Source organism: Mobula hypostoma, chromosome 9 (assembly GCF_963921235.1).
Source record: "Mobula hypostoma chromosome 9, sMobHyp1.1, whole genome shotgun sequence".
In the NCBI taxonomy this organism is placed as follows: domain Eukaryota; kingdom Metazoa; phylum Chordata; class Chondrichthyes; order Myliobatiformes; family Myliobatidae; genus Mobula; species Mobula hypostoma.
The window spans coordinates 93,439,991-93,462,266 of NC_086105.1; the positions used below are offsets into that span (position 1 = coordinate 93,439,991).

General features: G+C 44.4%; 1 long non-coding RNA gene across 2 annotated transcripts; it reads left to right on the forward strand.

Moving 5' to 3' along the window:
• The first annotated feature begins 251 nt into the window (after window positions 1-251).
• Window positions 252-11,936, forward strand: LOC134351862 (uncharacterized). Of its 2 annotated transcripts, none has more exons than XR_010019281.1 (4): window positions 252-369; window positions 4,154-4,256; window positions 10,845-11,010; window positions 11,415-11,936. It is a non-coding gene; the product is annotated as an uncharacterized LOC134351862 (long non-coding RNA). The 2 variants fall into 2 exon arrangements; XR_010019282.1 differs by having other exon boundaries at window positions 4,154-4,236; window positions 11,415-11,934.
• The last annotated feature ends 10,340 nt before the right edge of the window (window positions 11,937-22,276 follow it).

Sequence of the window (22,276 nt, forward strand, 5' to 3'; positions counted from 1 at the left end):
GGCAAAACCTTCACAGGAAAGTTATGATATTTCCAGGCATATTCTGACTAATGATATTGATTGATCCCACAGATTTTGAGGTTGCCGCCACACAGACTCATTGGCTTCATTACTCTTGTAACACCTCGGAAAGGTTTCACTGCTAATGTAATGGGCTTTCTGTGGACGGGTGTTTGGGTTATGATTAGAGATAACGGGTGCTTTGGAATGTAAGCTGTCCAATGACGGGAGGGTGTTTTCGTGCCGTGTGCCTGACACCAGGGTGATCTGGGTCTTTCGTTGGCAGGAGATGAAGAGAGAAGATGCTGAAGCAAAGCCATGATCCAACGAAGGCCGGGAGATCGAAGGAGGCTCGGCGAAGGGGAAACCGTGAGCTCCAACTTGTGCACATTAGACTGTTTCATTAAAATGGGCCCTTTTCTTTTGTTGCTTTTTCTTCACTAACCCTGTAGTCAAATTAATAATTATGAAGCTAAATCATTTAACTGTATGCAGTGTGCTGTCTGTTATTTTGTAGTAACAAATCACACAGCACCCACACAAACGGGGTTTCGGGCTGGACTCTCATCTCAATCTCACCCGTCTGGCAGGGCCAGAGATTGCCTTCCCTGGACTAAAATAGTGGACAGAACCAGAAGGTTGCAATTGTGGGAGTATCGTTCGGGATTGATTTTGTTGGATGCTGTGTAATTGCCCTGAGCACTGAACCAGTGGGTTGTGTGTTTAAATCTGTGCTAAGCTATTGTCCGGTAAAGTGATTACGATGCGTGGGTATGGATGCTGCCGGGGTTGAGCAGTAGTGTGAATCCATGGGGTTACTGATAACGAATGTGTGCGTGTTGAGTGGGGTAGATATTCATACTCTTGATGAATTGTTAATTCGACTTTTAAGTACTGTTAAGGCTGAAGGCAATGTTACAATTGTGGGGCAGAGTTTTGATAAAATGGTGGGCAAAGACTTTGTTTCGGTTTAGACCAGTGCTGACGTAATGGAAGTGGAACTGACTGGTATTATTGGGGCCCCAGGAGAGGGGGGGCTGTGGACTGTCCGTACTTTGCGGGGGCAGGAGAGGGTAGGGGAGTGGGCCGAACCACAAGTCCAGTCTCCTGTAGCTGGGAATGGACACTTCAAAGACAGGGTTCTCTCATTTCAGAGGAGCGAGGGGAAGGAGTGGTCTGATTTGAAATGTCTAATTGACCCCCTAGTGAAGAGTGAGTTGGTAGCAGACCTTACCTCCCTGGCGAATAAATGGAAGAATGGCCAGGCTCAAAGTCCCAGCTATGCTCAGGAACGAAGCCCACCCTTAAAGGGGAGGAGGAGTATGAGATTTGGGTGGAGAAGACCTCTCAGTTGTTAGATGAGTGCAGTGCTCTGATGATGTAAAACAACAGCGATTGTTTGAACGTCTGAGCGGGCGGGCTGCTGACGTAGTGAGAGCTGTAAAGGCACAGAACCCCTTGCCACTTCTGCAGCCTACATGCAAGCACTAGAGAAGGTGTTTGGTGCGACGGGAAGCCCAATGGAGCCCATGACGGGGTTACAGAACATGTGTCAGGAGAAGGGGGAGAAGCCTTCTGCCGACATCTTTCGGCTAGAGAGGCAGCTAAATTGCTTGCGGTGCAAAGGGGCCATTCAGGCATCTGAGGTGGATCTGTTAAGAATGGATCAAATAGCGAAAGGCCCCCAGTCCCAGAACCTGATCGCTTGGGGTCTCTGTCTGTCTCATAAGACGTGCCCCCCTCCCTCATTTGTTGAGCTGACCAGAGAAGTACAAGAGGAGGAGAATGCATCAGAGGCGCGGGAGGCCTCTATGAACAGGGTACAGTCCTCGGCAGTGGTCCCCTGTGGAGAAGTGACCACGGATAGCCTGCCCTGTGGAGTGGTAGAGGAGATTGTTGCAGAGTTGAGAACTGAGATGTCCCAGTTGTTACCAATGGGTGTGCCCCCCAGTTTGATGGAGCTGATAGGGTTACTAGCAGCCAGGGTCCTGCGACAAGGGGAGCAGCTGGTATAGTCTGTTATAACTGTGGTGAAGAGGGACACTTCAGGCGGAAGTGTGAATGACGGGAAACACCTCGGAGAGAGAGCCCCCGGGTACCTAAGCAGAGAGAGACGTTGGGAAAACTTAAAAAAGACCCAATGAGGGGATGGCCTGACGTATCGGGGGAACACAGTCCCAGAAAACAACGAAGACGAAACACGCTGTGATGCCTCCATTACTGAGAAGATGGCCCAGATTGGAGTTGAGGAACCAGAACCTATACCAGCTCACGTTGCCTCCGAACCGGCCTTGACGTTCTCTGCTGGTTCTGCCTGAGAAGTATTGGAGGATTGTGTTGAAGTCACTTCATGATGATTCTGGCCATTTGGGAGTTGCGAAGACCTATGGATTTCTCAGAGGTCGGTTCTACTGGCCCCGAGTGAAGCCGGAGGTCAAAGAGCACTGCAGGTCATGTATTCGATGCATACGGAGGAAGACATTGTCTACGAGGGCCGCTCCGTTATCTGATTTGCAGAGTGCTGGGCTCCTTGACCTGGTGTGTATGGGTTTCCTGTCAATGGAGCCTGATGCCAGCAACATGGCGAATGTCTTGGTCATTACAGATCACTACAGTAGATATGCTCAGGCTTTCCCTACCAAGGTTCAGAGGGGTTCACTGTTATGGGAGAATTATTTCATTTACTATGGCCACCCCAGGTGGATACACAGTGACCAAGGATGGGATTTTGATAGTAGGCTCATACATGAGTTACTGGGCATGCTCGGAGTCGAGAAGTCGAAGACTATGCCTTATCACCTGCTGGGTGATCCCCAGCCCAAAACATTTAATCGGACCTTGCTAGACATGCTCAGAACCTCGGAAATCAGCAAGAAGAACAAGTGGAGTCAGCATATTAGACATCTGGTCCACTGCTACAACTGTACACGAAACAAAGCTACCGGGTACTCACCATATTATCCGATGTCTGGGCGCGAGGTGAGGTTGCTCATTGACCTTTATTTTGGGACTGGCGAGGAAGACCTATCTGAAATATGTGTCTGATATGAGAAGGGAGCTGAAAAAGGCTTATGAATTAGTGGAGATCGCAGCTGCCAAGCTGAATCAAGGAAATAAGAGGAGGTATGATCAAAAGGTTAGGTTCTCCCAACTCATCCCGGGAGACCGAGTCCTCATAAGGCATTTGGGGCTACCTGGCAAGCATAAGTTGGCTGACCGGTGGGCGGCTACACCATATGTAGTGGAGAGTCAGATGCCAAACATACTAGTCTTCCAGGTGAAACTAAAGGATGAGAATAGGTCTGTCAAGATTCTCCATTGGAACCACCTTCTGCCTCTGGGACAAGGGGTGCGGGTTGATTCAGAGCCCAACCTGGAGCCTACAACTAGTAAGAGGGTGCTGCAGCGATGTGGGGCGACTGAAGGACCAACAGCAGTAGAGATTAGTCCAGCCCCTACTGCTGAATGGGATACTGCAAAATTGGAGGTTGAGGAAATGGGGGTGAAGTATATGCTGCCTTTTACTAACTCCCCACTGATTGAGGAAGAGATTCCCAACCCTTCTCACGCTGAGTCAGGTGAAATCGGGGGTGGGGGGAGCGCGGGTAGCTATCTGCGGACAGCCTGGTTTTCAGCGGGACCCTGAAAGGGATGAAGCAGGGCTCAGCCAAGGGACAGGGGGGTTTGAATTCCAGGAAGGCATGAGTGATGGACTGGGGGAAGCCTCGCTGGGTAGACCAGAAGTATCCCAAGGAGTGTCTGAACCAGAAGAAGTAGATGAGGTGTTAAGGAGGTCTCAGAGAATCAGGAGACCACCAGATAGGCTGGCCTATGTAGCACTGGGGGAACAGAGTGTGGCACCTATCGCCTTGGGCAGCCATATTACTGCCTTTTACACATGGGTTGGACTTTGTGCTTTGTATGAAGAGTTGGCAAATTATCTCAATGTCATGAGGACATGACTAACTTTGGTTGGGTAGAGTGTAACACCCTGGGAAAGGTTTCACTGCTAATGTAATGGTCTTTCTGTAGATGCAGTGTTTGGGTTATGGATAGAGATAACAGGTGACTTGGAATGTGGCCGTCCCATGACAGAGGGTGTTTTCGTGTCGTGTGCCTAACACCAGGGTGATCTCGGTCTTTTGTCCAGCAGGAGATGAAGAGAGAAGACGTCTGAGTGGAGCCCTGACCCGACCAAGGCCGTTGAGATCGAAGAAGGGTCGGCAAGGGGAAACCGTGAGCTCCAACTTGTGCACGTCAGCCTGTTTCATTAAAATGGGCCCTTGTCTTGCTTTTTCTTCACTAACCCGATATTCAAATTAAGAATTATAAAGCTAACTCGTTTAATTGTATGCGGTGTGCTGTGTTATTTCATGGTACTGATTTGTAACAAATCACGCAGCATCCACACTAACGGCGGGGGGGGGGCTCGGTGTGCGGTTTTGGGGTGGACTCGCATCTCATTCTCACCCACTTGACAGGACCAGAGACTGTCTTCCCGAGACTTCCACAGCTGGCAGCACCTGAAGGTTACACTCTGTTGCACTTATGAAGAAAAAGTTGTAAAGTCAGGGAGAGAATGCATCATGGATGGAGAACGCAGCCTGTTAGGCCAAGACGATGCTGAGCTGCTGTCTCTGCTGAGGCTCAGACAGAGTTACCTTTTTAAGCTCGTAGGGATAGTTTTGAGTTAAGAGAGGTTAGTTAGGGATCAGGTTAGGTTTGAAGGACAGGAAGGTCAGGCTGGAATCTAGGCCTTTGGTCTACACTCCACATTCGAATGCCAGTGAAATGGATGGGTGAAGGATATCCAGCATCTAGGTCTCTACTCCAAACTGAAAAGCCAGCTACATGGGCATATGACAAAGGAAATCCACAGACGTCAGGCTGGCAAGTGCTATGGATGAGACCAGTGAGGATGAGGGTTGGTGGTGAGTCTCCCCAGATCAGTGGGTCCCCCACTTTCAGATGCCCATGGGATCAGGAGGCAGGAGGGCTGGTGGTCTACCAAGTCAGTGAATCTCCCCAGACCAGTGGGTCCCCCACTTTCAGATGCCCATGTGAGCAGGACACACAAGGGTTGGTGACCATCTAGGTATGTGAGTCACCGCATCCCAAGTACAAGGCCTGGAGTTTGAGGTACTGTCCAGGAGTCTATACCGAAGATTGAAGCATGAAGGTTGATTGGAAGTTCAGAAGTCAAAGTGTAATGGTTGAGGCCCTGGGTCTACAAGACCACTGTGGAAGTCGGAAGGCCCAGAGGCCTATCTTGATTTGGAGGACTGTATGAGTGGGAGGGAGGTAAGTGGCTTGTCTTGTTACTTGTTGTGTTCTGTGTTGTTCTGCCGAGCATCGTGGGCATGCCATGTTGGCACCGTAATACGTGGCGACACTGGTGGGCTCCCTCCAGCACATCCTTAGGTTCCATTGGTTCTTAAGCAAACAGCACATTTTACTGTATGTTTCAAGGTGCAAGTGATAAATTCATTAATCTGAATCGGTATCTGAAACTGGTCCTTCAGACCAGCACGTCTACACTGACCATCAAGCACCCATCACTTATTTAATCCTGCTATCTCAGCACCTCCCACCTTTCTAGATTCTCCTGCTCATTGACAAACGGGGAAAATTTACATTGGTCAAAAAATCGATCTTCCTGCACTTCTTTAGAATGTAGGGGGTAAACCAAGTGGTGTTAGAGAGAGCGTGAAAACTCCAAGCAGATGGGACAGAGTCGGGATTGAACCTGGATCTCTGGAGCTGTAGACAGTGACAGCTCTATCTGCACCACTGTGCTGCCTACTATGTTGAAAGACCATGATTGTTAGCATGAGTGTGGAATGGCGCATCTGGAAGATTTGCTGGCGTTAATTTCCAGTGACCCAAGTTCAATCCTGTGCTAGGGTGCTGTCTGTGTGGTTTGCACATTCTCCCTGTGACTACATCAAGCTCTCCAGATACTCCAGTTTCCCCTAAGATGTTATGGCAAACTAATTGCCCACTGGAAATGGACTCTCGTGAGTAGCTTCCAGCAGAACCTGGGGGAGCTGACAGGATAGGTGACAGAGAAGCCTTCAAGAGGACCTCAACCTTGTCATGATTTGGAGGCTTGCGTGTCTCAATGGCACGGAGAGCTATCAGAATCAGGATTATTATCACCGGCATGTGAGGTGAAATTTGTTAACTTAGCAGCAGCAGTTCAATGTAATACATAATCTCGCAGAGAGAAAAAAAAATAATAAATAAACAAGTAAATCGATTACGTACATTGAATAGATTTTAAAAAACATGCAAAAACAGAAACACTGTATATTTAAAAAAAAGTGAGGTAGTGTCCAAAGCTTCAATGTCCATTTAGGAATCGGATGGCAGAGGGGAGGAACCTGTTCCTGAATCGCTGAAGTCTGAGCTTTATGCTTTGCTTCTTGGTAGGGTCACTCATAGTCATAGTCATACTTTATTGATCCCGAGGGAAATTGGTTTTCGTTACAGTTGCACCATAAATAATTAAATAATAATAAAACTATAAATAATTAAATAGTAATATGTAAATTATGCCAGGAAATAAGTCCAGGACCAGCCTATTGGCTCAAGGTATCTGATTCTCCAAGGGAGGAGTTGTAAAGTTTGATGGCCACAGGCAGGAATGACTTCCTATGACGCTCAGTGTTGCATCTCGGTGGAATGAGTCTCTGGCTGAATGTACTCCTGTGCCCAACCAGTACATTATGTAGTGGATGGGAGACATTATCCAAGATGGCATGCAACTTGGACAGCATCCTCTCTTCAGACACCACCATGAGAGAGTCCAGTTCCATCTCCACAACATCACTCGCCTTACGAATGAGTTTGTTGATTCTGTTGGTGTCTGCTACCCTCAGCCTGCTGCCCCAGCACACAACAACAAACATGATAGCACTGGCCACCACAGACTCGTAGAACATCCTCAGCATCGCCCAACAGATGTTAAAGGAGCTCAGTCTCCTCAGGAAATAGAGCCAAACAGGTCAAAGGGTAGAGGCTAAGATTGGTCCACCAGTCCTCCAGATTCAGGGATTTAGGTCAGGACTAAAAACCCTGAATGAAAAAACAAAATTTTTACAGAAACAGCAATGAAGAATCCTTCTATATCTGTGTGACAGTATTCCTGAGTCTCCACCCAAGACTGACAGCAATGAAAACAGAGAGAAAGCTATTGACACAATGAAGAAAGCCCTGAACACAGCCAGAGATGGAGAGTCTTCATTTGTGCCCTAAATTCCAGCAGTGTAACAGGCAGTAAGCAAGTTACAACACAAATTCGTGGGGAATAGGATTGCTTTACAAGCTAGCATAGAATTGATGGGCTGAAATGCCTCGTTCTGAGGCCTCAGGAGATATGGATTAAGTACAATAGCAAGGAGTCAAGGCTGCTATGATAGAATGTAGTTTTACTTGTATGAGGCATCTCGGACAGGACCCTTGAACAATTGTTCAGCTACTGAACGGGCTTGTTGTGCATTGATCTTTTGTATGCTATCACTGAGTTGGTGGTCTGATGTGTGTGTGTGTATGTGTGTGCAAGTCATGTACAGAAGCTGAACACTGGTCAAACCAAAGCTCCGCTCTCGTGTACATCTCCTGAAGCTCTTCATTAGTTTATGTTTGTGTGATGACATGGGGCTAATGGAACGAGCAGCCCATGATATTAGCATGAATGGATGAGATTGTGCTTAATTCCCCTTGGTCGTATGGGGGTAGATGTGTAAAGAGCACATCAATAGATTATTGTGTTCCTGGCATTCCTAGAATAGCTGATGAGTACTGACATTATAAGATCATCGTACAGAGGCATATGGCACCTTTGTCCTCCAGTGACATCTATTCTATATGTTTTTGCAACTTCCTGCTCTTGTTCCTCCTCTTCCTCCCTTTCCTCTTGCAGGAATTGCCTGGGCAAGGACTCTGATGTCCTGATGTCAGACTCATGCAAGGTGCATTAGGGTCCTGCAGACAGAGGATAGAAAGAGGGGAGAGTCTCTATCTCCCGAGAACCAATGCTTGCTGGCAGCATGATGGACAAGAAGGACTCCCCAGTGTGAACGGAACATGGGTAGAGGCACAGAATGCAAAAGAAATTGATCAAATAAATAGTTTCACTACCTTGAAGCAAGACTTTCAAATCTTTAAGAAAAGCACTGAGGAATAACCATTAATAGCTGGGAAGAAGTGCAATTGTGTCAAATAGTTTCTTTTATATAAGACCAGAAGAAATGTGAATAAGATTGGCCCCTCGACTTCCTGTGCCATACATCAAGATGGGAACCATCCACCAAGCAGGGAGGAGAGGCAGGTGCTGGCTGGAGCAAAGGAGAAGGCAGTCACTGGCTTGAGCTAGGGAAACACGAAACTTCATTGACCTTCATTGATGATGGTAGCGCAATCTATATGAGACTTGCTAATAGCCTTCTCCATCACAAATGATCTCAAGTAGCATGGAGTGAACTTGCAGCATTCAGCTTTTAAAGGCAGATTCCTAGATGCCAGGCAGACTTTCTCCCCTGGTATGTGAAGCAGAGCCAATCAGTCTGACGGGCATGTTGTTTCTGAATGCAATGCAGAGAAGCCCTGGCCTATCTCCACGTGTGCTTGTAGCATTGGACCAATTATTCAGGAGCAGGAACTCCCACATCAGTCTCCTGGTCATGTAAAAGGGGAGGCTGGAATCCCTGCTGGCATTCAATTAGGGGCATGCTACTGTAGGATGACTGGAGGTTATTGTGGGCAATCTCTGCCCAAACCAATTGGGAGCTCCAGGACATGGAGTTGGAAGAAGGAAGGCAGCACGGGGTTTTCTCCAGCTCCTGGTTCACTCCCTCAGTCTGGCTGTTAGATTGGGGGTGGAAACCAAGTTAGAGCTGGCTGAGGCTCCCAAAAGTGAACAAAAGGCCTTCCAAATATGGGACACGAACCGTGATCCTTAGTCAGACACGATGTCCTGAGGGAAGCCATACAGTCTGAACACGTCAGGGTGGTAGTCTCACAAGCCAATGGGAGCTTATGGAGTGCAGTGAAGTGGACTGCCTTGGAGAATATATCCACAACTACCAGAATGGTAGTGTGTCCATCAGATGGGGGCAGACCCATGGTGAAATCCACCAAAAGGTGGGACCAGGCGGTGGTGAGGCACAGGCGGCAGACATAGCAGACCCACAGGGCACAAGTGGGACAGGCATAGACAAAGTGGCTGTTCTGGGACCAAGATGGCTACCAAAATTGTCTCTTGAATTCCTGGATGACCAACCAGCTGGTAGGAGTGACCCCATTCCAACACTCTGGTGTGCACTGTGGCAGGAACAAACAGCTGGTTGAAGGTCCCCTAACTGGACTTGGACCTAACTGTAGGGAGGCCCTCACCTCTGCCTCTATTCCCCAAACTACCAGAGCAGCAAAGTACGAACAAGCAAGGATAGGCTCTGAATTGTCATTGCTCTCAGACACATCAAATTGCTGAGAGAGAGAGCATTAGCCTTGGTACTCTTGCTGCCAGGACAGTGGGTGAAGGTGAAATTAAACTGGACAAAGAAGAGGGGCCAACAGGCTTTACGGGAGTTGAGAATCTTAGCATTCCGAGTGTGGGAGAGGCTTTAGTGTTCTGTTTTTCTCGGGTACAAACAAGTTATAAGCATTGTACAGATCTAACTTCGAATATATGGTTGCCCCCTGGAAGTACTCGACTGCAGAGGCAAGTAGGGGAAGGGTGTGGTGTTTCTTCACAGTGATGTTGCTTCGGGGCTGATATTCAATGCAGGGATGGAGCTTGCCATCCTTCTTGCTCACAAAAAAAGTAGACTGCCCCTGCTGGTGAGGTTGATGGATGGATAAACCCCAAGGTCATTTTCCTTGATGTATTCTTCTGGACAAGGGAGGGTAAAGGGCTGGCTCCAGGGAGGACTATCAGTAAAGAAGTCAGTGGCACACTCGTATGTCCACTGTGGAGGCAAGCAGGTGCTCTTCTTTTTACTGAAGATCTCAAGAAGATCAATATATTCAACTGGAATGCCAGACAATACTAGCAGTTGAAACAAGAGTGAATTCACAGATATTAGCTTGAGCTGGACCCAGACAGGTAGAGAGGCATGCCAGTCCCCACTTTCGGAGTGCCTTTTGGGACCTATCAGTCTGTGAATTGTGTCATGATAACCAGGGAAAGCCAAGCACCAGTGGCAGGCCAGATGAATCAACCAGACATGTAGAAGGAAAGCTGTTCTCTACGGTCTCTGCAATCTCATGACAAACCTGCCTTCAGTCCCCACTGGAAGGCAGTAATGAAGGATCTTTTATTCCAACATCTCCAGTAGAAGCTTATGGAGCTTAACTCTATAGTCCCTGACTGTCCCTCTACTTTAGTGGGGACAGTGGGCAGTCTCCTGGCCCTTTCTGGAAGGTCAAAAGCTCTCTTGAGCTCATCAACAAATTGCTGAAATGATTGGGCCATGGGGGAACCTTGTTTGCACAGAGCGTTGAACAGGCTGAGCAGGGGTTCATCTAAGACAGGGGTTCTTAACCTGGGGTCCATGGATAGATTCCAGGGGGTCTGTGAACTTGGATGAGAAAAAACTAACATATGTATTTTCACTAACCTCTAACTGAAGTTTAGCATTTCCTTCAATTATGAATGTAGGCAACAAACCACAGTAGTATTAGCAGTACCCATGACTTTGTCACCAATAGAAATCACAGATATTTTTATATCACATTACAGTTGTTAAAAATATCACCAAATATCATTTACTACTTGGAAATTACTGTAATTATTAGTACCACTGCCAGATTGAATGTGATCACAGCCTTCCTCTCTGCAGACGCTTGTGTGATGTCGCTGGCCAACGATCAGGCAGCTCTGCACCTCGTAATTGTTCAACTACCAAACGATGGAGTCGCATGTTCTCATATTTATGACTCAGGCATCTATGTTGCTCTCCATTACTCCCTATCTACTATTTCTTGTTGATCAATATGTAGAAGGAGGTGAGTTGTTTTTATTGTTAGTTAAAGTTCTGCAAATCTGGACTGTTCGAATGAGAATTCTTAACTCTCTGTAAGGCCACATGGCCTTTTGTGGTACCACGTGACTCCATGCTAAATAAGGGCCAATTCCAGGAGGGATGAAATACCGGAGCTGCTGCTGTGTCTATCCGAATATCTAAAAGCCATTGAAAGAGTTAAAACTTCGGATAAATTGTAAAACCTGCTTTATTTTACTTATTTGGCATACAAATTTCTTCAATATCTTACACTTCACTTAATTAACATACAAATAACTTATTTCTTTGCACATTTATCAAGCAAATTACTTAAAAACCGAACAAAAATATTGAGTTTCAAAAAATGCCAATTGAATTAAATATTTTATTTTAACTTTTTTTTTGCAGACCCAATTGAAGTTGGAATGTCAAAGAAAAGGAAGTATGATGAAAACTGTATTATATGGTTACATTTGCATTAATGGACATGAAGGGCCACAAAAGCCATTGTGCTTTTTGTGCAGAAAAATTCTTGCAAATGGAAGTATGAAGCCATCAAATCTAAAAGAGTGTCTCATGTCTGTCCATCCTGAAAATGCACTTAAAGATGCGAGTTTTTAACTATATCAGTGAAATAAACTCCTTTCAATTCAAGGTTCTTAAGTCACCATTATGGATGTTACTGAAAAATTACAAGCCTTCTTGGCTAAGCTGATGATATGGAAAAAGAGAACAGAGGCTAACATCTTTACAAACTTCCAAATGTTGGAAGAAATGCCTTACCAAGATGGGGTTGAGATACAAAATTTACTAAATACATTATTCTGAGAAGAGGTCACTGTACTGCCAAAGGGGTCCATGGCATTAAAAAGGTTAAGAAGCTCTAATCTATGAGTTTCACCATGTAACGCACACAAAATGCTGGAGGAACTCAGCAGGTCAGGCAGCATCTACGGAAAAAAGTATAGTCGACGTCTCGGCCCAAATTGTCGGCTGTACTTTTTTCCGTAGATGCTGCCTGGCCTGTTGAGTTTCTCCAGCATTTTGTGTGTGTTGCTTGGATATCCAGCACCTGCAGATTGTCTCTTGTTTCACCATGTACACAGTTTATGCACCTTGTGACGAAACCGACCAGGCTGGGCTTGGAAAGACAGCTTACGCCGGGAAATAAAATTTCTGCAGTCATCGAGGTCACCGGAACATCTTGCTGATGGAGGAATACTTGGTTCTGGTCCAGACATGGCTATGGGAGTCGGAGCAATAGTGGCTGAGTTTGATGAGACTGTTGAAGAGGAGGATCAGGGAGATGCTGCGAATGGGACTAACATGGCTAAAGGCAGATGAGTTATGTTTACAAGAGCAGTAGTGATTATCATCTGATTCTGGCTGTCGATAGTAAGCTGCTAAACCACAGCCACGAGAGCAGTAATCGCTGCCACCTGATTCCAGCTGCCTGCAGTGAGTTGCTGAACTGTTGCTGCGAGGGCTGACACCTGTTCTTCCAGCTGGAACAGGGCTCACCACTCTGAGTGACAGATGTCAGTCAATCCAGCTTCTATTGATTTTAGTTTCTTATAGAGTGTCGCTGGCACTGTAAATTGTTGTGGCTAACCATTGTGTTACATGCCACCCCACAGAATATAACCAATGAATGTCAGGGCCAAGGTCAACTGTACTCTCTTTGCTGGGTCCACTTTTATTTGGTAAAGACTTGCTGACAGGATGTGTGATTATGACTCCACAGCGGCGGAGAGAGTGGATCAACAGTTCACTGACTTTATGGGAACTATGCAGAATATAAGGAAAAAAAAAGAATAAGTACTAAGCCAACAGGGCTATTAACTAGAACTGTCAAACTAAAACTAACGCTGACACAGCAGGTCAACCATGGAAGGTTAATAATAAATACACACTGCTCCTTAAACGCGTCAGGCTAAAAGGCAGTCTTCTTTCCCGGAATCAGGAGAAAAGTAAGCAGGGAGCGATCACATAAATCTGCTTTTGGTCAAGTTTCAACAAGACTGGAACAAGAGGAAGGGAGTTAAATACCACCACAATTAAACACTAATTGGCTGGGATGTGTATACTCAAGAGCGTGATTGCTGAACTCATTCCATAGCCCACCTGCAAGGGCACGCAGACCCTGTGGCAGGGCCCATGGTTGTGACACAGCGTGAACGTATCACATTGAACCTCTTTATCTATTCTGCTAGTCAAACATGACTTACCTTTCATGCATTCATGTTGGCCCTGTCCTGTTCTATTATTCTTTTCAAGATGTTCTGCTATGACACCCTTCACTGTGGACCCTGTGCTGATATTAGATTGACAGGACAGCAAATCCCTACTTTCTGTTTCCCTTCCTTCTTCAATAGTGGGGTCACATTTCTAGAATTTTGGAAGCTAATAATTATAACATATCGTATGTCTACAACTACCGCTTTCAAAACCCTGGGGTGCAGATCATCTGTTTTTTGGGGATTTATCAGTTATTAGATCTCACCATCTTCTCTTGTGCTGCTTTTCCAATTATACTTATTTCTTACAGTTTCTCATTCTTACCAGACACCTGGCTAGCTGACACATCAACAGTTTTTTGGTGTCTTCCACCATGAAGATGGGTACAAAGTAATTGTTCAATACCTCTGACCTTTCCTTATTCTCCATTATCAATTCTTCTGTCTCAGTCATGTGAGGGCCCCTTATAATCCTCAATAGTCTCTCTTTTTAAATATCTATAGGATTCTCACAGCCGCTGGTCTACTCTCTAACTCTAACCTTCACTAATCAATCTCTAGACCCTCTTTGCTGAATTCTAAATAGCTCACTTCATTGCTTTGTCTACCTTCCTTCCTCCCCCTCCATCCTAACTCCCTGTCCTCCTCCTCTCCCTTTTTCTACCCTTCTCATCTTCCTCCACATCCACTGCCTGCTCTTCCATCTTTTCCTCCATCTCCACCCTCCACCTCCTCCCCTTCATCTGTCTTCACCATGCTGATTTTTTGTAGTCAGCTATTACTATTAAAGCAATTTGAAATTGTTCTCTCCTTCATCTCCCTTATCTTTCTTCTCGTCTCCCTTCTCCTCTTCCCTCTTCCTCCAACAATCTGCAATTTCTCCACCTTTCACTAACATCCCCATTTCTTTCATCCCTCCCCCATCACCATTATAATCATCTTCCTCCTCCCTCCCTCCCTCCCTCCCCCTTCCTTGTTATCATTCTCCTTTACTTGCAGCCTTTTTTTGGGCAAGGGTTCTGATGCCTTGATGGCAGAGTTATGAAGCAAACATCAAAGTAAAATTCTCTTCACCACACTGGATGTTTGTAATCAGTTATTAAAGCAATTTGGAACTGTTCTGAAGGTTCACTTAGTGTTCTGTTGTCAAGTCCACCTCCTTCGTCTCTGGAAGATGCTTGGAATATTTCCTGTCTAATCGTGTTAAATTCTATGGGTTTATCCACATTCACATGAACATCCAGGAGGTTAAGATACAAACCATTTTGTTGAACCCAGACTGAAAGAAATGTCTCTCATGGAATAGAAAGCATAGCAATTTAAAGAAACCTGCCGTCCCTGAAAAGAGCTACAGTGAAACTCTGATAATCCATTACAAAGTCACTTGGAAATCCTAATGATTCAACATTTAATTCACCTGGCTCGGTTATCCATGGTTCCTTTAAACCTGCCAGAGCCCTGTTCCCACATTCCCTTTCAACTCACTGGGGTCTTATTCATATGCAATCTTAAACACAATGGGGTCCCATTCCAATTCTCCTTTAAGCTCAAATGGGTCCCTGGAAAATTTATTACATCACAGTGTACCATCTAAAAATGTGAATTGAAAGGGTGTGATGCATTAATATACCAGAAAAACCTGCCAATCAGACACCACTAAAGTCCAAAAGGTGCCTTTTATCAAGATTGTATTGCGAGATAACTACCCTTCCCAGATCTAAGGTTTCGATCAGTAAACCTGTAAACTTCTCTGGTATTTATCCATTCACAGTACTGCTGACAAGGCCAGCATTTACTTTCTGTCCCTGAGTGTCACGAAACTGAGGTAGTAGTTCAACACTCAAGCACATTGTTAGGACTGGAGTCACATACAGGGCAGATGTGTGTAAGGAGGCAGATATCCTCCCTGCAAAGCATTAATAAAGCAGATGACAATCCAGTTATTTCAAAATTACCCTGACTGAGACTTATTTTTGTTCCAGATTTATTTAATTACTCAAGCTTAAACTATTAAATACAACAATTGTACAAATTCATATTTAAATTCAACTATTTGATTTTACATCAAGCACTCATCCAACTACCTTCTGAATATGACAAAACCTTCCCCCTTTGTCACAGTTTAGGTAGAGTTCAGTACCCACACCTCTCACGGAGTGAAAATTGCACCTGTAACTTCCCTTTAAGCTTTCTTCCACTAGGTTTTCCTATATGAAATTTGAGATCGACAGGGAACAACACTGGTACACAGTGCACACTCCTTCCTGTAATGTGGTGACCAGAACTGTACACAGTGCTCCAGTACAAATATTGTCCTTCTGTCTACTCCTGTATCCAATAAAGTCAGCTGTGCCAGGATACCTCTTCACACCTTATCTGCCTGCCTCACTACCTTTAGGATTTGGGACACATGCCTACAGATCCCTTAGTTCTTCTAGATTTCTCAGTACCCCAACCTGTTGGCGTCCCCTTGCTTTGACACCTCCACCTTACTTCCATCTGAATTGAATGTATCCTACCCACAGACCATCCATTGATACCTTTCTGCAGTCATATGCATTCAACTAATGTCCTCTGCAGGAAAGCTGACATGAATATTGCTGTCTTGGCATTTAGTACTAGGTATGTAATTAGACTAGTTATTCAGAGGTAAGCCTAGGAATTCTGACCCTGAGCCTGTAATCATTTATGAAAGCTACCAGGTTTCTATGAGCTCATATTACAGAAACTGGAAGAGAGGAGATGCCCTGTATTATGCTTCCAATTTTTGGGGAACTACTCAAAAATCTGTGACCAAAGGTTGGCACAAGCAAATGCAGATGCTGAAATTTAGAGCAACACATAAAGTGCTGGAGGAACTCAGTGGGATAGTTGATGTATGAAGGATCTCAAACTGAAATGTCCACTGACAATTTGCCTTCACAGATGCTGCCTCCAACATCTTTTGTGTTTGTCTTAATCTCCTTGGTTAACATCTTGTGAAATTTCTTTGCAAGTTTCAGTGAAATCTAACTGTCTAACAATTCATCTCTGGTTGGTTGCACTAAATGTATTATATGTCAGCACCCAGGGAATTGTACTCAGTCTGAAATTCATGCTGAGACAGTGCACTGTCACTGTCATGGAACATCCTTATTGCTACTGATGAATTTCTAGACAAAACAGTTATACTCAGACACTAATTATTCTGAAGATATAATAATTATATTGTCGTAACTAACCTTCAGGATTCAAGAATACTAAAATAGAAAATGCATGGCTTTCAATGGAATTCATGCACGGAGGTAAGAAAAACTCATATAGAATTCTTACATGTTTAGTTAGTCTCTTGTCCATAATGTTGTAAAGTTTATGCATTTTTCTTGTGATGTAATTATTTCATTTAACTGACCAGTAATTCATCTCTGGTTGCTTATGCTAAAAGCAGCATAGAAATTCGGAGAAGGCTGGAGTATAGCCAGAAGGAGGGTCTCAGCCCTAAGCATTTCCATAGATGCTGCCTGACCTGCTGATTTTCTCCAGCATTTTGTATGTGTTGCTTTGGACTTCCAGCATCTTCAGACTTTCTCTTGTTTGAATGTATAAGTATTATTCACCCTACCTAGGCTGTCCAGAACCAAGAATCGTAGTATGAGGAGACAGGGTAAGGATTTATGACTGAAATGGGGAAGCGTAGATGAACCAGGAGGTGTGGCGACTGCCAAAGGTTAGATCTGTGACATTCAAGGCTGGTGATCCAGGTGTGTACCAAAAAAAAAGGTATGATTTGCGGAGGGCTGTTTCAAGGGCAAAGAGACAATATTGAATGAGGTTGGAGGCGACATTGCATGTACAACAACTTTGGCAGTGTCTGCAAGACATTACTTTCTGCAAAGCGAAACCCAATAGCATGTATGGCAGTGATGCTTCACTACCGGATGAACTCAACACCTTCTGTGCCCGCTTTGAAAGGGAGAATATAACTACAGCTGTGAAGATCCCTGTTGCACCCAGTGACCCTGTGATCTCTGTCTCAGAGGCCGATGTTAGGTTGTCTTTAAAGAGAGTGAACCCTTGCAAGGTGGAAGGTCCCAAATGAGTACCTGATAAGGCACTGAAAATTTGTACCAACTGACTAGTGGGAGTATTCAAGGACATTTTCAACCTCTCACTGCTATGGGTGGAAGTTCCCACTTGCTTCAAAAAGGCAACAATTATACCAGTGCCTAAGAAGAATAATGTGAGCTGCCTTAATGACTATCACCCAGTAGCACTTACATCTACAGTGATGAAATGCTTTGAGAGGTTGGTCATGACTAGACTGAACTCCTGCCTCAGCAAGGACCTGGACCAATTCCAATTTGCCTGTTGCCACAATATGCACAATAGGTCAATGGCAGATGCAATCTCAATGGCTCTTCACCTGGCCTTAGACTACCTGGACAATACAAACACCTATGGCAGGATGCTGTTCATCGATTATAGCTCAGCATTAAACACCATCATTCCCACAATCCTGATTGAGAAGTTACAGAACCTGGGCCTCTGTACCTTCTTCTGCAATTAGATCCTCGACTTCCTAACCAGAAGACCACAGTCTGTGCAGATTGGTGATAACATATCCTCCTCGCTGACGATCAACACTGGTGCACCTCAGGGGTGTGTGCTTAGCCCACTGCTCTGCTCTCTCTATACTTATGATTGTGTGGCTAGGCATAGCTCAAATACCATCAATAAAGTTGTTGATAATATAACCATTATTGGTAGAATATCAGATGGAGATGAAAGGGCGTACAGGAGTGAGATATGCCAACTAGGGAGTGGTGTCACAGAGACAACCTTGTACTCAACGTCTGTAAGACAAAAGAGCTGATTGTGGACTTCAGGAAGGGTAAGACGAAGGAACACATACCAATCCTCATTGAGGGATCAGAAGTGGAGAGAGTGAGCAGCTTCAAATTCCTGGGTGTCAAGATCTCTGAGGACTTAACTTGGTCCCAACATATCGATGCCGCTATAAAGAAGGCAAGAGAGCAGCTATACTTCATTAGGAGTTTGAAGAGATTTGGTATTGTGGTAAACCATATATATGTGCTGTAACTGGGTTACCTGTCTGGACCCGCCCCTCTGCTGACTGCTCCTGTGGCTCCTCCCACAGATCCCTGAATAAAGGTGATTGTGCCATTGCTCCTCTCTCAGTCCAGGGGCAGACACTCAGCATGTTGGAGGTCACATTTTACTGCTAGTAAAAGCCTTTCAGTATTTACTCTACCTCCAGTCTTTTGGAGTTATTGACAGTGCATCAGGTATGTTAACAAAAACACTCAAAATCTTTTATAGATGTACTGTGGAGAGCATTCAAACAGGCTGCATCACTGTCTGGTATGTACAGGACCAAAAGAAGCTGCAGAGGGTTGTAAATTTAGTCGACTTCATCTTGGGTATTAACTTACAAAGTACCCAGCACATCTTCAAGGAGCGGTGTCTTAGAAAAGCAGCGTCCATTATTAAGGACTTCCAGCACCCAGGGCATGCCCTTTTCTCACTGTTACCATCAGGTAGAAGATACAGAAGCCTGAAGGCACACACTCAACGATTCAGGAACAGCTTCTTCCCCTCTGCCATCCGATTCCTAAATGAACATTGAACCCAAGAACACTACCTCACTTTTTTAATATACTATTTTTCTGTTTTTTGCACAACTTTTAAATCTATTCAATATAAGTATACTGTAATTGATTTACTTCTTTTTCTTCTTCTTTATATTATGTATTGCGCTGACCTGCTGCTGCTAAGTTAACAAATTTCACGACACATGCCGGTGATAATAAACCTGATTCTGATTTTGAGAAATTTATTTACTCCACCGGGAAGCCTGTACTAGAGAGGGAGTGGTAGCCAAGTCATTGAAGGAGCTAAATTTGTAGATACAGAATGCAATCAGGTATATGGTGAGGAAGTAGTCATGTGGTATGGAGAAGAAGGATCAGTCAGGATTCCATTGAAAAGGGGACCAAGGCTCAAAGGACTAAATTGCTCACTCCTGCCCCTATTTTGTATATTCCTATGTTTCTTTTGTTTATCTTGAGATCAGGTAGCAGCCAAGCAGTAGAATACAATCCATCCTATGATACTCCCCCTTCTCCAGCTGTGTATCCCTTTTGCCAATCAACTTCCCAGCTCTTGGCTTCATCCCTCCCCCTCCTGTCTTCTCCTATCATTTCGGATCTCCCCCTCCCCCTCCCACTTCCAAATCTCTTACTATCTCTTTTTTCCGTTAGTCCTGACGAAAGGTCTCAACCCGAAACGTCGACTGTACTTCTTCCTATTGATGCTACCTGGCCTGCTGCATTCCACCAGCATTTTGTGTGTGTTGCTTGAATTTCCGGCATCTGCAGATTTTCTCGTGTTAACATCTCAATGGATTTATTTTGGGACCAAAAGATTAATGCAATCATGAAGATGGACACATTTAGAATGGAGAACATTCTGACTGTATCTCTACCTGGTATAGATACTTCAATGTTCAGGATTGAAAGAGGCTCCAGAGAATTGTAGTCTCAGCCAGCTCCACCTCTTGATTAAGGGGTCCCTGGTGAAGGGGGTTTTCCTCACTAAGGCCACTTTGGGTCTGGGGTACTGTCTCATCTTTTTGTACCTCTTCTGAAGCTGACAAGATGACAATGCTAGCTGGTGTCCATTCTTGTGAAGAGGGTTGTTATGTTTCAGGCGTAACTGGTGCGCAACAATTGCAAGGCTGGCTGTGCTATCCCAGTAACCAGTTGCCAAAGGATAATGTGGCTACAGGCATCCTGCAGAAGGTAGAAGAGAGTTACAGAAGGCAAACCAAAACTGTGAGCAATTCTGGGCTCCATATCTAAGGAATGATGTGCTGGCCCCAGTGGAAGTTTGCAAGAATTATCCCAGAACAGAAAGGCTTCAGGTACAAGGAGTATTTGGTGTCCCTGGGCCAGTACTGAATGGAGTTCAGAAGGATAAAGGGAGATCCTATTTCCTCCTATCAGATACTGAAAGGCTTGGATACAGTGAACATAGAGAGGAATTTTCCATTAGTAGGAGAGTGTAGAATCCAAGGAAACAGCCTCAAAATAAAAGGATGTCACTTTAAAACGGAGTCACGGAGGAATTTCTTTAATCTGAGAGTATTGAATCTGAGGAATTCATTGTCACAGAGAGCTGTGAAGACCAAGTAATTGGGTATAATTAAGGAGAAGATTGGTAAAAGGGTTAAGGGTTATGGGGAGAAGAATGAAAAATGAGCAAAAAAAAGCCATGATCAAATGGTGGAGCAGATTGATGGGCTGAATGGCCTATTTGATCCTATATTTTATGACCTTCTTAATCCAGTACAGTACATGATACTACAAATGGGATCCTAATCATAGGGTGAGGATTCTCACAAAGGAATGCCAACCTGAAATATCAACAATCTCTCTTTTTACGAATTCTGACAAACAGTAACTTTTGTTTTTACTCCATATGTAAGGAACTGGGGTGGGTGAGATATAGAGATGAGAAAATCTCTGCATTCTTCTCCCAACTATTGATAAGTACGAAATAAACTATATTTATGTTTAATAGCTCAGCATTTTTCATAACAAGCCAGAAAGGTAAGGACGCCCACAATAGGACATGTTAGATTAACATGCGCACAGTTATACTTAAAAAATTATACTTAATCTCTAATTACACTTACAATGTAATAGTTATATTACTCATATTTAACATTTAATGACATGTCACATTTTTAATAGTACTGTATTTAAAATGGGTAATGTGTTTCTTCCAATGCAACCAAAATGTGGAGCAGAATGTGACCAACATGTATTCTTCACATATCCCTTAATGTTTCCACACAGGGTTTATCATGTGAGACTATAGAAGTGAGTGGTGAAACTACAGCTTTGCCTCTAGAGGAAGAGCTGATTTCCACTGTTTTGGTGTTGTTGAAGCATTATGTCAGCTAGCTGGGAATTCTCAGGACATCCAAGTCAGTACAAATGGATTTCATCTGTGTTGATGTTAAAGCTCCAGTCTGTGTCTTGAAAGCTTCCAGATACACCTGATGGTGACATTTTCTTTAATGTGACAAAATCTCAATTGTTTTCACAATGAAAACAATAGAATCAAACAAAAGAAGACATCGTCTTCCAAACAAAACGTTGCTCAAAGCAGCGACAAACTACATGTGATATAAAGGTTGTGATTTAATCTGGAAATTTGCATTCTGTGCATTGACTTGCAGAGTCCCTACAGTTTGACTGTTGCTCTGCAATTGACAGGCTGCTATTTTTCAAATCTCTGTTTAAATACATAGAAAATTAAAAGTGCAGAATAAGATGTTTCTCCCTACAGAGAGAGTAGGTCAATGACTCAGACCTTGCAGTTTCACTGCAGTTGTTCCCCTTACCCCAACTGAATATTGGTCTTGCCGACCTAGGGTGGAAGCACAGCTTGAAAGAAGTTGTATCTATATTAAGAGCAGTTACCATGGCAATTGCTTAAGTGAGATTCTGAAGACTGACATGCCTAATTGCCTGATGTTAAATCGTTTGTAATGCTATTCTACGACCAACCTAGAGTGTGCACCTTAATAATCCTCTGCTCCACAATGATGATTAAGGATCTTGAATTGTCACAGGACTTCAGCCTTGTCACACAGAGCACAAAGGATGGAATGGGTGGCACTGGCTATTAGTGGTCTGTGACATTATAGGTGGAGTTATTGTTACTGTGGCAATGCAAGACCAGCTCCACTAATAAGCTGAACAATGATGGGACTATGTGACAGAGCTAGCCATTGTTCCAGGCGCATCAACAGACTGCACGTTGAAAGGTAAGTAACACCTCTTTGAGGTGTTAACACAGTGACTCCAATCAGAGCTGAATATCTTGCAAAATGTATGATGTAGCTAGATAGTAACAACAGTGGAACTGAGCCAGGCCATCCCACGCCTGTTCTGATGTCCTTTCTCTCATTGTTCTCAAAGGTAGGAGGTACAAAAGTCTGAAGACCCACACTACAAGGTTCAA